Genomic DNA, 15805 nt, shown 5'->3' on the forward strand with positions numbered 1-15805 from the left:
ACCTAACCTGCCGGGCAGAGGCACGTTCTGACGAGGGGGCATTGTCAGATGGTACATTTCCCCAGAGAACCAGGTTTTCATTCCAAATGATACAGTCAACTAAATCTGAACTAGGCATCCCCTCCAAAAAAACATTGTACAAGACCTCGTGGCGCAAAGGTAGCGCGTCTGACTCCAGATCAGAAGGTTGCGTGTTCAAATCGCGTCGTGGTCAGGGATTTTATGTGTGCAATCTCTGCCTTCTTTACACAGCGAAGTCAATGAATCAGCACAAGAACCAATGTGGCTTTTCAGAAACCACCGCTTAAAATTACAATTGTCTCTCACAGAAGCATGGCACACTGCAAATTCCTAAATAAGATGATGCTGTGTGATTGACAGACTTAAATCAGTCTTCGAACAGGGAGTTGAACTAATTTTGGGCTTGGGGGCAGTATTTCGGCATATGGATGAGAAGCGTGCCCTGTTACTCAGGCCCAGAAGCTCGGATATGCATATAATTGGTAGATGTGGATATAAAACACTCTAAAGTTTCCAAAACTGTTAAAATCCTGTCTGTGAGTATAACATAACTAATACGGCAGGCGAAAACCTGAGGAAAATCATTCCAGGAAGTGCGATTTGTTTTTGATGTGGGTAGTTTTCAATTGAATGCTTATTGAGTTTCTAATGGGTTCGGACCCAGATTGCAGTTCCTATGGCTTCCACTAGATGTCAACAGTCTTTAGACATTGTTTCAGGCTTCTTTTCTGAAAAATTACGAAGAACGAGACCTTTCTGTCAATGTTTCTACAAACTTTATCGGTACTATGAGGATGTCTTCAGACTAAGCTGTTTTGGCTCTGTGAGTGTTTTGTCCTCAGGTCGAACATGTCATGGAAAGTCAAGGAAAATGCAAGTTCAGAAAGACAGCGTAGCGAAGAAAGGTGAACATTAAAGCATCGCCCGAACAGGGACTTGAACCCTGGACCCTCCAAAAAAACATTGTACAAGACCTCGTGGCGCAAAGGTAGCGCGTCTGACTCCAGATCAGAAGGTTGCGTGTTCAAATCGCGTCGTGGTCAGGGATTTTATGTGTGCAATCTCTGCCTTCTTTACACAGCGAAGTCAATGAATCAGCACAAGAACCAATGTGGCTTTTCAGAAACCACTGCTTAAAATTACAATTGTCTCTCACAGAAGCATGGCACACTGCAAATTCCTAAATAAGATGATGCTGTGTGATTGACAGACTTAAATCAGTCTTCGAACAGGGAGTTGAACTAATTTTGGGCTTGGGGGCAGTATTTCGGCATATGGATGAGAAGCGTGCCCTGTTACTCAGGCCCAGAAGCTCGGATATGCATATAATTGGTAGATGTGGATATAAAACACTCTAAAGTTTCCAAAACTGTTAAAATCCTGTCTGTGAGTATAACATAACTAATACGGCAGGCGAAAACCTGAGGAAAATCATTCCAGGAAGTGCGATTTGTTTTTGATGTGGGTAGTTTTCAATTGAATGCTTATTGAGTTTCTAATGGGTTCGGACCCAGATTGCAGTTCCTATGGCTTCCACTAGATGTCAACAGTCTTTAGACATTGTTTCAGGCTTCTTTTCTGAAAAATTACGAAGAACGAGACCTTTCTGTCAATGTTTCTACAAACTTTATCGGTACTATGAGGATGTCTTCAGACTAAGCTGTTTTGGCTCTGTGAGTGTTTTGTCCTCAGGTCGAACATGTCATGGAAAGTCAAGGAAAATGCAAGTTCAGAAAGACAGCGTAGCGAAGAAAGGTGAACATTAAAGCATCGCCCAAACAGGGACTTGAACCCTGGACCCTCAGATTAAAAGTCTGATGCTCTACCGACTGAGCTATCCGGGCTCTGATTTTGCTTATTTTCATACACCTAACCCTCCGGGCTCTGCTTTTGCTTATTTTCATACACCTAACCTGCCGGGCAGAGGCACGTTCTGACGAGGGGGCATTGTCAGATGGTACATTTCCCCAGAGAGCCAGGTTTTCATTCCAAATGATACAGTCAACTAAATCTGAACTAGGCATCATGCAGGAAGCATGCAGGAAGCATGCATTGCTGGTTTGCGAGCGTGACCGAGTGCGCACCCTTCGTTGTTTTTCCTTTCTATTGAATACGCTATTGTCCGGTTGAAATATTATCAATTATTAAGACAATAGACAACCTGAGGATTCATTTTGACATTGTTTGACATGTTTCTACAAACTTTATCGGTACTATGAGGATGTCTTCAGACTAAGCTGTTTTGGCTCTGTGAGTGTTTTGTCCTCAGGTCGAACATGTCATGGAAAGTCAAGGAAAATGCAATTTTTCTTATGCTTATTTTCATACACCTAACCTGCCGGGCAGAGGCACGTTCTGACGAGGGGGCATTGTCAGATGGTACATTTCCCCAGAGAACCAGGTTTTCATTCCAAATGATACAGTCAACTAAATCTGAACTAGGCATCCCCTCCAAAAAAACGTTGTACAAGACCTCGTGGCGCAAAGGTAGCGCGTCTGACTCCAGATCAGAAGGTTGCGTGTTCAAATCGCGTCGTGGTCAGGGATTTTATGTGTGCAATCTTGTGTGCACTTCTTTACACAGCGAAGTCAATGAATCAGCACAGTTCAGAAACCACCAAACCAATGCTGCTTAAAATTACAATTGTCTCTCACAGAAGCATGGCACACTGCAAATTCCTAAATAAGATGATGCTGTGTGATTGACAGACTTAAATCAGTCTTCGAACAGGGAGTTGAACTAATTTTTGGCTTGGGGGCAGTATTTCGGCATATGGATGAGAAGCGTGCCCTGTTACTCAGGCCCAGAAGCTCGGGTATGCATATAATTGGTAGATGTGGATATAAAACACTCTAAAGTTTCCAAAACTGTTAAAATCCTGTCTGTGAGTATAACATAACTAATACGGCAGGCGAAAACCTGAGGAAAATCATTCCAGGAAGTGCGATTTGTTTTTGATGTGGGTAGTTTTCAATTGAATGCTTATTGAGTTTCTAATGGGTTCGGACCCAGATTGCAGTTCCTATGGCTTCCACTAGATGTCAACAGTCTTTAGACATTGTTTCAGGCTTCTTTTCTGAAAAATTACGAAGAACGAGACCTTTCTGTCAATGTTTCTACAAACTTTATCGGTACTATGAGGATGTCTTCAGACTAAGCTGTTTTGGCTCTGTGAGTGTTTTGTCCTCAGGTCGAACATGTCATGGAAAGTCAAGGAAAATGCAAGTTCAGAAAGACAGCGTAGCGAAGAAAGGTGAACATTAAAGCATCGCCCAAACAGGGACTTGAACCCTGGACCCTCAGATTAAAAGTCTGATGCTCTACCGACTGAGCTATCCGGGCTCTGATTTTGCTTATTTTCATACACCTAACCCTCCGGGCTCTGCTTTTGCTTATTTTCATACACCTAACCTGCCGGGCAGAGGCACGTTCTGACGAGGGGGCATTGTCAGATGGTACATTTCCCCAGAGAACCAGGTTTTCATTCCAAATGATACAGTCAACTAAATCTGAACTAGGCATCATGCAGGAAGCATGCAGTGCTGGTTTGCGAGCGTGACCGAGTGCGCACCCTTCGTTGTTTTTCCTTTCTATTGAATACGCTATTGTCCGGTTGAAATATTATCAATTATTAAGACAATAGACAACCTGAGGATTCATTTTTACATTGTTTGACATGTTTCTACAAACTTTATCGGTACTATGAGGATGTCTTCAGACTAAGCTGTTTTGGCTCTGTGAGTGTTTTGTCCTCAGGTCGAACATGTCATGGAAAGTCAAGGAAAATGCAAGTTCAGAAAGACAGCGTAGTGAAGAAAGGTGAACATTAAAGCATCGCCCGAACAGGGACTTGAACCCTGGACCCTCAGATTAAAAGTCTGATGCTCTACCGACTGAGCTATCCGGGCTCTGATTTTGCTTATTTTCATACACCTAACCCTCCGGGCTCTGCTTTTGCTTATTTTCATACACCTAACATGCCGGGCAGAGGCAAGTTCTGACGAGGGGGCATTGTCAGATGGTACATTTCCCCAGAGAACCAGGTTTTCATTCCAAATGATACAGTCAACTAAATCTGAACTAGGCATCATGCAGGAAGCATGCAGTGCTGGTTTGCGAGCGTGACCGAGTGCGCACCCTTCGTTGTTTTTCCTTTCTATTGAATACGCTATTGTCCGGTTGAAATATTATCAATTATTAAGACAATAGACAACCTGAGGATTCATTTTGACATTGTTTGACATGTTTCTACAAACTTTATCGGTACTATGAGGATGTCTTCAGACTAAGCTGTTTTGGCTCTGTGAGTGTTTTGTCCTCAGGTCGAACATGTCATGGAAAGTCAAGGAAAATGCAAGTTCAGAAAGACAGCGTAGTGAAGAAAGGTGAACATTAAAGCATCGCCCGAACAGGGACTTGAACCCTGGACCCTCAGATTAAAAGTCTGATGCTCTACCGACTGAGCTATCCGGGCTCTGATTTTGCTTATTTTCATACACCTAACCCTCCGGGCTCTGCTTTTGCTTATTTTCATACACCTAACCTGCCGGGCAGAGGCACGTTCTGACGAGGGGGCATTGTCAGATGGTACATTTCCCCAGAGAACCAGGTTTTCATTCCAAATGATACAGTCAACAAAATCTGAACTAGGCATCCCCTCCAAAAAACACATTGTACAAGACCTCGTGGTGCAAAGGTAGCGCGTCTGACTCCAGATCAGAAGGTTGCGTGTTCAAATCGCGTCGTGGTCAGGGATTTTATGTGTGCAATCTCTGCCTTCTTTACACAGCGAAGTCAATGAATCAGCACAATTCAGAAACCACCAAACCAATGCTGCTTAAAATTACAATTGTCTCTCACAGAAGCATGGCACACTGCAAATTCCTAAATAAGATGATGCTGTGTGATTGACAGACTTAAATCAGTCTTCGAACAGGGAGTTGAACTAATTTTTGGCTTGGGGGCAGTATTTCGGCATATGGATGAGAAGCGTGCCCTGTTACTCAGGCCCAGAAGCTCGGATATGCATATAATTGGTAGATGTGGATATAAAACACTCTAAAGTTTCCAAAACTGTTAAAATCCTGTCTGTGAGTATAACATAACTAATACGGCAGGCGAAAACCTGAGGAAAATCATTCCAGGAAGTGCGATTTGTTTTTGATGTGGGTAGTTTTCAATTGAATGCTTATTGAGTTTCTAATGGGTTCGGACCCAGATTGCAGTTCCTATGGCTTCCACTAGATGTCAACAGTCTTTAGACATTGTTTCAGGCTTCTTTTCTGAAAAATTACGAAGAACGAGACCTTTCTGTCAATGTTTCTACAAACTTTATCGGTACTATGAGGATGTCTTCAGACTAAGCTGTTTTGGCTCTGTGAGTGTTTTGTCCTCAGGTCGAACATGTCATGGAAAGTCAAGGAAAATGCAAGTTCAGAAAGACAGCGTAGCGAAGAAAGGTGAACATTAAAGCATCGCCCAAACAGGGACTTGAACCCTGGACCCTCAGATTAAAAGTCTGATGCTCTACCGACTGAGCTATCCGGGCTCTGATTTTGCTTATTTTCATACACCTAACCCTCCGGGCTCTGCTTTTGCTTATTTTCATACACCTAACCTGCCGGGCAGAGGCACGTTCTGACGAGGGGGCATTGTCAGATGGTACATTTCCCCAGAGAACCAGGTTTTCATTCCAAATGATACAGTCAACTAAATCTGAACTAGGCATCATGCAGGAAGCATGCAGTGCTGGTTTGCGAGCGTGACCGAGTGCGCACCCTTCGTTGTTTTTCCTTTCTATTGAATACGCTATTGTCCGGTTGAAATATTATCAATTATTAAGACAATAGACAACCTGAGGATTCATTTTGACATTGTTTGACATGTTTCTACAAACTTTATCGGTACTATGAGGATGTCTTCAGACTAAGCTGTTTTGGCTCTGTGAGTGTTTTGTCCTCAGGTCGAACATGTCATGGAAAGTCAAGGAAAATGCAAGTTCAGAAAGACAGCGTAGTGAAGAAAGGTGAACATTAAAGCATCGCCCGAACAGGGACTTGAACCCTGGACCCTCAGATTAAAAGTCTGATGCTCTACCGACTGAGCTATCCGGGCTCTGATTTTGCTTATTTTCATACACCTAACCCTCCGGGCTCTGCTTTTGCTTATTTTCATACACCTAACCTGCCGGGCAGAGGCACGTTCTGACGAGGGGGCATTGTCAGATGGTACATTTCCCCAGAGAACCAGGTTTTCATTCCAAATGATACAGTCAACAAAATCTGAACTAGGCATCCCCTCCAAAAAACACATTGTACAAGACCTCGTGGTGCAAAGGTAGCGCGTCTGACTCCAGATCAGAAGGTTGCGTGTTCAAATCGCGTCGTGGTCAGGGATTTTATGTGTGCAATCTCTGCCTTCTTTACACAGCGAAGTCAATGAATCAGCACAATTCAGAAACCACCAAACCAATGCTGCTTAAAATTACAATTGTCTCTCACAGAAGCATGGCACACTGCAAATTCCTAAATAAGATGATGCTGTGTGATTGACAGACTTAAATCAGTCTTCGAACAGGGAGTTGAACTAATTTTTGGCTTGGGGGCAGTATTTCGGCATATGGATGAGAAGCGTGCCCTGTTACTCAGGCCCAGAAGCTCGGATATGCATATAATTGGTAGATGTGGATATAAAACACTCTAAAGTTTCCAAAACTGTTAAAATCCTGTCTGTGAGTATAACATAACTAATACGGCAGGCGAAAACCTGAGGAAAATCATTCCAGGAAGTGCGATTTGTTTTTGATGTGGGTAGTTTTCAATTGAATGCTTATTGAGTTTCTAATGGGTTCGGACCCAGATTGCAGTTCCTATGGCTTCCACTAGATGTCAACAGTCTTTAGACATTGTTTCAGGCTTCTTTTCTGAAAAATTACGAAGAACGAGACCTTTCTGTCAATGTTTCTACAAACTTTATCGGTACTATGAGGATGTCTTCAGACTAAGCTGTTTTGGCTCTGTGAGTGTTTTGTCCTCAGGTCGAACATGTCATGGAAAGTCAAGGAAAATGCAAGTTCAGAAAGACAGCGTAGCGAAGAAAGGTGAACATTAAAGCATCGCCCGAACAGGGACTTGAACCCTGGACCCTCAGATTAAAAGTCTGATGCTCTACCGACTGAGCTATCCGGGCTCTGATTTTGCTTATTTTCATACACCTAACCCTCCGGGCTCTGCTTTTGCTTATTTTCATACACCTAACCTGCCGGGCAGAGGCACGTTCTGACGAGGGGGCATTGTCAGATGGTACATTTCCCCAGAGAACCAGGTTTTCATTCCAAATGATACAGTCAACTAAATCTGAACTAGGCATCATGCAGGAAGCATGCAGTGCTGGTTTGCGAGCGTGACCGAGTGCGCACCCTTCGTTGTTTTTCCTTTCTATTGAATACGCTATTGTCCGGTTGAAATATTATCAATTATTAAGACAATAGACAACCTGAGGACTCATTTTGACATTGTTTGACATGTTTCTACAAACTTTATCGGTACTATGAGGATGTCTTCAGACTAAGCTGTTTTGGCTCTGTGAGTGTTTTGTCCTCAGGTCGAACATGTCATGGAAAGTCAAGGAAAATGCAAGTTCAGAAAGACAGCGTAGCGAAGAAAGGTGAACATTAAAGCATCGCCCGAACAGGGACTTGAACCCTGGACCCTCAGATTAAAAGTCTGATGCTCTACCGACTGAGCTATCCGGGCTCTGATTTTGCTTATTTTCATACATCTAACCCTCCGGGCTCTGCTTTTGCTTATTTTCATACACCTAACCTGCCGGGCAGAGGCACGTTCTGACGAGGGGGCATTGTCAGATGGTACATTTCCCCAGAGAGCCAGGTTTTCATTCCAAATGATACAGTCAACTAAATCTGAACTAGGCATCATGCAGGAAGCATGCAGTGCTGGTTTGCGAGCGTGACCGAGTGCGCACCCTTCGTTGTTTTTCCTTTCTATTGAATACGCTATTGTCCGGTTGAAATATTATCAATTATTAAGACAATAGACAACCTGAGGATTCATTTTGACATTGTTTGACATGTTTCTACAAACTTTATCGGTACTATGAGGATGTCTTCAGACTAAGCTGTTTTGGCTCTGTGAGTGTTTTGTCCTCAGGTCGAACATGTCATGGAAAGTCAAGGAAAATGCAATTTTTCTTATGCTTATTTTCATACACCTAACCTGCCGGGCAGAGGCACGTTCTGACGAGGGGGCATTGTCAGATGGTACATTTCCCCAGAGAACCAGGTTTTCATTCCAAATGATACAGTCAACTAAATCTGAACTAGGCATCCCCTCCAAAAAAACGTTGTACAAGACCTCGTGGCGCAAAGGTAGCGCGTCTGACTCCAGATCAGAAGGTTGCGTGTTCAAATCGCGTCGTGGTCAGGGATTTTATGTGTGCAATCTTGTGTGCACTTCTTTACACAGCGAAGTCAATGAATCAGCACAATTCAGAAACCACCAAACCAATGCTGCTTAAAATTACAATTGTCTCTCACAGAAGCATGGCACACTGCAAATTCCTAAATAAGATGATGCTGTGTGATTGACAGACTTAAATCAGTCTTCGAACAGGGAGTTGAACTAATTTTTGGCTTGGGGGCAGTATTTCGGCATATGGATGAGAAGCGTGCCCTGTTACTCAGGCCCAGAAGCTCGGATATGCATATAATTGGTAGATGTGGATATAAAACACTCTAAAGTTTCCAAAACTGTTAAAATCCTGTCTGTGAGTATAACATAACTAATACGGCAGGCGAAAACCTGAGGAAAATCATTCCAGGAAGTGCGATTTGTTTTTGATGTGGGTAGTTTTCAATTGAATGCTTATTGAGTTTCTAATGGGTTCGGACCCAGATTGCAGTTCCTATGGCTTACACTAGATGTCAACAGTCTTTAGACATTGTTTCAGGCTTCTTTTCTGAAAAATTACGAAGAACGAGACCTTTCTGTCAATGTTTCTACAAACTTTATCGGTACTATGAGGATGTCTTCAGACTAAGCTGTTTTGGCTCTGTGAGTGTTTTGTCCTCAGGTCGAACATGTCATGGAAAGTCAAGGAAAATGCAAGTTCAGAAAGACAGCGTAGCGAAGAAAGGTGAACATTAAAGCATCGCCCGAACAGGGACTTGAACCCTGGACCCTCAGATTAAAAGTCTGATGCTCTACCGACTGAGCTATCCGGGCTCTGATTTTGCTTATTTTCATACACCTAACCCTCCGGGCTCTGCTTTTGCTTATTTTCATACACCTAACCTGCCGGGCAGAGGCACGTTCTGACGAGGGGGCATTGTCAGATGGTACATTTCCCCAGAGAACCAGGTTTTCATTCCAAATGATACAGTCAACTAAATCTGAACTAGGCATCATGCAGGAAGCATGCAGTGCTGGTTTGCGAGCGTGACCGAGTGCGCACCCTTCGTTGTTTTTCCTTTCTATTGAATACGCTATTGTCCGGTTGAAATATTATCAATTATTAAGACAATAGACAACCTGAGGACTCATTTTGACATTGTTTGACATGTTTCTACAAACTTTATCGGTACTATGAGGATGTCTTCAGACTAAGCTGTTTTGGCTCTGTGAGTGTTTTGTCCTCAGGTCGAACATGTCATGGAAAGTCAAGGAAAATGCAAGTTCAGAAAGACAGCGTAGTGAAGAAAGGTGAACATTAAAGCATCGCCCGAACAGGGACTTGAACCCTGGACCCTCAGATTAAAAGTCTGATGCTCTACCGTCTGAGCTATGCGGGCTCTGATTTTGCTTATTTTCATACACCTAACCCTCCGGGCTCTGCTTTTGCTTATTTTCATACACCTAACCTGCCGGGCAGAGGCACGTTCTGACGAGGGGGCATTGTCAGATGGTACATTTCCCCAGAGAACCAGGTTTTCATTCCAAATGATACAGTCAACTAAATCTGAACTAGGCATCCCCTCCAAAAAAACATTGTACAAGACCTCGTGGCGCAAAGGTAGCGCGTCTGACTCCAGATCAGAAGGTTGCGTGTTCAAATCGCGTCGTGGTCAGGGATTTTATGTGTGCAATCTCTGCCTTCTTTACACAGCGAAGTCAATGAATCAGCACAATTCAGAAACCACCAAACCAATGCTGCTTAAAATTACAATTGTCTCTCACAGAAGCATGGCACACTGCAAATTCCTAAATAAGATGATGCTGTGTGATTGACAGACTTATAAATCTTATTGAGTTTCTAATGGGTTCGGACCCAGATTGCAGTTCCTATGGCTTCCACTATATGTCAACAGTCTTTAGACATTGTTTCAGGCTTATTTTCTGAAAAATTACGAAGAACGAGACCTTTCTGTCAGTGCTTAGGAAGCATGCAGTGCTGGTTTGCGAGCGTGACCGAGTGCGCACCCTTCGTTGTTTTTCCTTTCTATTGAATACGCTATTGTCCGGTTGAAATATTATCAATTATTAAGACAATAGACAACCTGAGGATTCATTTTGACATTGTTTGACATGTTTCTACAAACTTTATCGGTACTATGAGGATGTCTTCAGACTAAGCTGTTTTGGCTCTGTGAGTGTTTTGTCCTCAGGTCGAACATGTCATGGAAAGTCAAGGAAAATGCAAGTTCAGAAAGACAGCTTTGCGAAGAAAGGTGAACATTAAAGCATCGCCCAAACAGGGACTTGAACCCTGGACCCTCAGATCAAAAGTCTGATGCTCTACCGACTGAGCTATCCGGGCTCTAATTTTGCTTATTTTCATACACCTAACCCTCCGGGCTCTGCTTTTGCTTATTTTCATACACCTAACCTGCCGGGCAGAGGCACGTTCTGACGAGGGGGCATTGTCAGATGGTACATTTCCCCAGAGAACCAGGTTTTCATTCCAAATGATACAGTCAACTAAATCTGAACTAGGCATCATGCAGGAAGCATGCAGTGCTGGTTTGCGAGCGTGACCGAGTGCGCACCCTTCGTTGTTTTTCCTTTCTATTGAATACGCTATTGTCCGGTTGAAATATTATCAATTATTAAGACAATAGACAACCTGAGGATTCATTTTGACATTGTTTGACATGTTTCTACAAACTTTATCGGTACTATGAGGATGTCTTCAGATTAAGCTGTTTTGGCTCTGTGAGTGTTTTGTCCTCAGGTCGAACATGTCATGGAAAGTCAAGGAAAATGCAAGTTCAGAAAGACAGCGTAGTGAAGAAAGGTGAACATTAAAGCATCGCCCGAACAGGGACTTGAACCCTGGACCCTCAGATTAAAAGTCTGATGCTCTACCGACTGAGCTATCCGGGCTCTGATTTAGCTTATTTTCATACACCTATCCCTCCGGGCTCTGCTTTTGCTTATTTTCATACACCTAACCTGCCGGGCAGAGGCACGTTCTGATGAGGGGGCATTGTCAGATGGTACATTTCCCCAGAGAACCAGGTTTTCATTCCAAATGATACAGTCAACTACATCTGAACTAGGCATCCCCTCCAAAAAAACATTGTACAAGACCTCGTGACGCAAAGGTAGCGCGTCTGACTCCAGATCAGAAGGTTGCGTGTTCAAATCATGTCGTGGTCAGGGATTTTATGTGTGCAATCTCTGCCTTCTTTACACAGCGAAGTCAATGAATCAGCACAAGAACCAATGTGGCTTTTCAGAAACCACAAAACCAATGCTGCTTAAGATGACAATTGTCTCTCACAGAAGCATGGCACACTGCAAATTCCTAAATAAGATGATGCTGTGTGATTGACAGTCTTCGAACAGGGAGTTGAACAAATTTTTGGCTTGGGGGCAGTATTTCGGCATATGGATGAGAAGCGTGCCCTGTTACTCAGGCCCAGAAGCTCGGATATGCATATAATTGGTAGATGTGGATATAAAACACTCTAAAGTTTCCAAAACTGTTAAAATCCTGTCTGTGAGTATAACATAACTAATACGGCAGGCGAAAACCTGAGGAAAATCATTCCAGGAAGTGCGATTTGTTTTTGATGTGGGTAGTTTTCAATTGAATGCTTATTGAGTTTCTAATGGGTTCGGACCCAGATTGCAGTTCCTATGGCTTCCACTAGATGTCAACAGTCTTTAGACATTGTTTCAGGCTTCTTTTCTGAAAAATTACGAAGAACGAGACCTTTCTGTCAATGTTTCTACAAACTTTATCGGTACTATGAGGATGTCTTCAGACTAAGCTGTTTTGGCTCTGTGAGTGTTTTGTCCTCAGGTCGAACATGTCATGGAAAGTCAAGGAAAATGCAAGTTCAGAAAGACAGCGTAGTGAAGAAAGGTGAACATTAAAGCATCGCCCGAACAGGGACTTGAACCCTGGACCCTCAGATTAAAAGTCTGATGCTCTTCCGACTGAGCTATCCGGGGTCTACTTTTGCTTGTTTTCATACACCTAACCTGCCGGGCAGTACTTTTGCTTATTTTCATACACCTAACCTGCCGGGCAGAGGCACGTTCTGACGAGGGGGCATTGTCAGATGGTACATTTCCCCAGAGAACCAGGTTTTCATTCCAAATGATACAGTCAACTAAATCTGAACTAGGCATCCCTTCCAAAAAAACATTGTACAAGACCTTGTGGCGCAAAGGTAGCGCGTCTGACACCAGATCAGAAGGTTGCGTGTTCAAATCATGTCGTGGTCAGGGATTTTATTTGAGCAATCTCTGCCTTCTTTACACAGCGAAGTCAATGAATCAGCACAAGAACCAATGTGGCTTTACAGAAACCACCAAACCAATGCTGCTTAAGATGACAATTGTCTCTCACAGTAGCATGGCACACTGCAAATTCCTAAATAAGATGATGCTGTGTGATTTACAGACTTAAATCAGTCTTCGAACAGGGAGTTGAACTAGTTTTTGGCTTGGAGGCAGTATTTCGGCATATGGATGAGAAGCGTGCCCTGTTACTCAGGCCCAGAAGCTCGGATATGCATATAATTGGTAGATGTGGATATAAAACACTCTAGAGTTTCCAAAACTGTTAAAATCCTGTCTGTGAGTATAACAGAACTGATACAGCAGGCGAAAACCTGAGGAAAATCATTCCAGGAAGTGCGATTTGTTTTTGATGTGGGTAGTTTTCAATTGAATGCTTATTGAGTTTCTAATGGGTTCGGACCCAGATTGCAGTTCCTATGGCTTCCACTAGATGTCAACAGTCTTTAGACATTGTTTCAGGCTTCTTTTCTGAAAAATTATGAAGAACGAGACCTTTCTGTCAGTGCTTAGGAAGCATGCAGTGCTGGTTTGCGAGCGTGACCGAGTGCGCACCCTTCGTTGTTTTTCCTTTCTATTGAATACGCTATTGTCCGGTTGAAATATTATCAATTATTAAGACAATAGACAAACTTTATCGGTACTATGAGGATGTCTTCAGACTAAGCTGTTTTGGCTCTGTGAGTGTTTTGTCCTCAGGTCGAACATGTCATGGAAAGTCAAGGAAAATGCAAGTTCAGAAAGACAGCGTAGCGAAGAAAGGTGAACATTAAAGCATCGCCCGAACAGGGACTTGAACCCTGGACCCTCAGATTAAAAGTCTGATGCTCTACCGACTGAGCTATCCGGGCTCTGATTTTGCTTATTTTCATACACCTAACCCTCCGGGCAGAGGCACGTTCTGACGAGGGGGCATTGTCAGATGGTACATTTCCCCAGAGAACCAGGTTTTCATTCCAAATGATACAGTCAACTAAATCTGAACTAGGCATCATGCAGGAAGCATGCAGTGCTGGTTTGCGAGCGTGACCGAGTGCGCACCCTTCGTTGTTTTTCCTTTCTATTGAATACGCTATTGTCCGGTTGAAATATTATCAATTATTAAGACAATAGACAACCTGAGGATTCATTTTGACATTGTTTGACATGTTTCTACAAACTTTATCGGTCAACTAAATCTGAACTAGGCATCCCCTCCAAAAAAACATTGTACAAGACCTTGTGGCGCAAAGGACTCCAGATCAGAAGGTTGCGTGTTCAAATCACGTCGTGGTCAGGGATTTTATGTGTGCAATCTCTGCCTTCTTTACACAGCGAAGTCAATGAATCATCACAAGAACCAATGTGGCTTTTCAGAAACCACCAAACCAATGCTGCTTAAGATTACAATTGTCTCTCACAGAAGCATGGCACACTGCAAATTCCTAAATAAGATAATGCTGTGTGATTTACAGACTTAAATCAGTCTTCGAACAGGGAGTTGAACTAGTTTTTGGCTTGGAGGCAGTATTTCGGCATATGGATGAGAAGCGTGCCCTGTTACTCAGGCCCAGAAGCTCGGATATGCATATAATTGGTAGATGTGGATATAAAACACTCTAGAGTTTCCAAAACTGTTAAAATCCTGTCTGTGAGTATAACAGAACTGATACAGCAGGCGAAAACCTGAGGAAAATCATTCCAGGAAGTGCGATTTGTTTTTGATGTGGGTAGTTTTCAATTGAATGCTTATTGAGTTTCTAATGGGTTCGGACCCAGATTGCAGTTCCTATGGCTTCCACTAGATGTCAACAGTCTTTAGACATTGTTTCAGGCTTCTTTTCTGAAAAATTATGAAGAACGAGACCTTTCTGTCAGTGCTTAGGAAGCATGCAGTGCTGGTTTGCGAGCGTGACCGAGTGCGCACCCTTCGTTGTTTTTCCTTTCTATTGAATACGCTATTGTCCTGTTGAAATATTATCAATTATTAAGACAATCGACAACCTGAGGATTCATTTTAACATCGTTTGACATGTTTCTACAAACTTTATCGGTACTATGAGGATGTCTTCAGACTAAGCTGTTTTGGCTCTGTGAGTGTTTTGTCCTCAGGTCGAACATGTCATGGAAAGTCAAGTTCAGAAAGACAGCGTAGTGAAGAAAGGTGAACATTAAAGCAACACCGAAACAGGGACTTGAACCCTGGACCCTCAGATTAAAAGTCTGATGCTCTTCCGACTGAGCTATCCGGGGTCTACTTTTGCTTGTTTTCATACACCTAACCTGCCGGGCAGTACTTTTGCTTATTTTCATACACCTAACCTGCCGGGCAGAGGCACGTACTGACGAGGGGTCATTGTCAGATGGTACATTTCCCCAGAGAACCAGGTTTTCATTCCAAATGATACAGTCAACTAAATCTGAACTAGGCATCCCCTCCAAAAAAACATTGTACAAGACCTTGTGGCGCAAAGGTAGCGCGTCTGACTCCAGATCAGAAGGTTGCGTGTTCAAATCACGTCGTGGTCAGGGATTTTATGTGTGCAATCTCTGCCTTCTTTACACAGCGAAGTCAATGAATCATCACAAGAACCAATGTGGCTTTTCAGAAACCACCAAACCAATGCTGCTTAAGATTACAATTGTCTCTCACAGAAGCATGGCACACTGCAAATTCCTAAATAAGATAATGCTGTGTGATTTACAGACTTAAATCAGTCTTCGAACAGGGAGTTGAACTAGTTTTTGGCTTGGAGGCAGTATTTCGGCATATGGATGAGAAGCGTGCCCTGTTACTCAGGCCCAGAAGCTCGGATATGCATATAATTGGTAGATGTGGATATAAAACACTCTAGAGTTTCCAAAACTGTTAAAATCCTGTCTGTGAGTATAACAGAACTGATACAGCAGGCGAAAACCTGAGGAAAATCATTCCAGGAAGTGCGATTTGTTTTTGATGTGGGTAGTTTTCAATTGAATGCTTATTGAGTTTCTAATGGGTTCGGACCCAGATTGCAGTTCCTATGGCTTCCACTAG

The 15805-nt window shown here is 43.0% G+C and overlaps 9 non-coding genes across 9 annotated transcripts; 1 reads left to right on the top strand and 8 right to left on the bottom strand.

Annotated features, from left to right (window-relative positions):
* Positions 1–3857: 3857 nt before the first annotated feature.
* trnak-uuu (transfer RNA lysine (anticodon UUU)) lies at positions 3858–3930 on the bottom strand. Its single transcript has one exon. It is a non-coding gene; the product is annotated as a tRNA-Lys (tRNA).
* Positions 3931–4423: 493 nt separating this feature from the next.
* trnak-uuu (transfer RNA lysine (anticodon UUU)) lies at positions 4424–4496 on the bottom strand. Its single transcript has one exon. It is a non-coding gene; the product is annotated as a tRNA-Lys (tRNA).
* A 1567-nt stretch (positions 4497–6063) lies between these two features.
* Positions 6064–6136, bottom strand: trnak-uuu (transfer RNA lysine (anticodon UUU)). Its single transcript has one exon. It is a non-coding gene; the product is annotated as a tRNA-Lys (tRNA).
* Positions 6137–7137: 1001 nt separating this feature from the next.
* trnak-uuu (transfer RNA lysine (anticodon UUU)) lies at positions 7138–7210 on the bottom strand. The gene has a single exon. It is a non-coding gene; the product is annotated as a tRNA-Lys (tRNA).
* A 493-nt stretch (positions 7211–7703) lies between these two features.
* On the bottom strand, positions 7704–7776 carry trnak-uuu (transfer RNA lysine (anticodon UUU)). Its single transcript has one exon. It is a non-coding gene; the product is annotated as a tRNA-Lys (tRNA).
* Positions 7777–9191: 1415 nt separating this feature from the next.
* Positions 9192–9264, bottom strand: trnak-uuu (transfer RNA lysine (anticodon UUU)). The gene has a single exon. It is a non-coding gene; the product is annotated as a tRNA-Lys (tRNA).
* A 2024-nt stretch (positions 9265–11288) lies between these two features.
* On the bottom strand, positions 11289–11361 carry trnak-uuu (transfer RNA lysine (anticodon UUU)). The gene has a single exon. It is a non-coding gene; the product is annotated as a tRNA-Lys (tRNA).
* Positions 11362–13567: 2206 nt separating this feature from the next.
* trnak-uuu (transfer RNA lysine (anticodon UUU)) lies at positions 13568–13640 on the bottom strand. The gene has a single exon. It is a non-coding gene; the product is annotated as a tRNA-Lys (tRNA).
* A 1585-nt stretch (positions 13641–15225) lies between these two features.
* On the top strand, positions 15226–15297 carry trnaw-cca (transfer RNA tryptophan (anticodon CCA)). Its single transcript has one exon. It is a non-coding gene; the product is annotated as a tRNA-Trp (tRNA).
* The last annotated feature ends 508 nt before the right edge of the window (positions 15298–15805 follow it).

The sequence above is a fragment of the Oncorhynchus mykiss genome, chromosome 16 (genome assembly GCF_057628025.1).
Source record: "Oncorhynchus mykiss isolate SJ-2025 chromosome 16, ASM5762802v1, whole genome shotgun sequence".
Classification (NCBI taxonomy): Eukaryota; Metazoa; Chordata; class Actinopteri; order Salmoniformes; family Salmonidae; genus Oncorhynchus; species Oncorhynchus mykiss.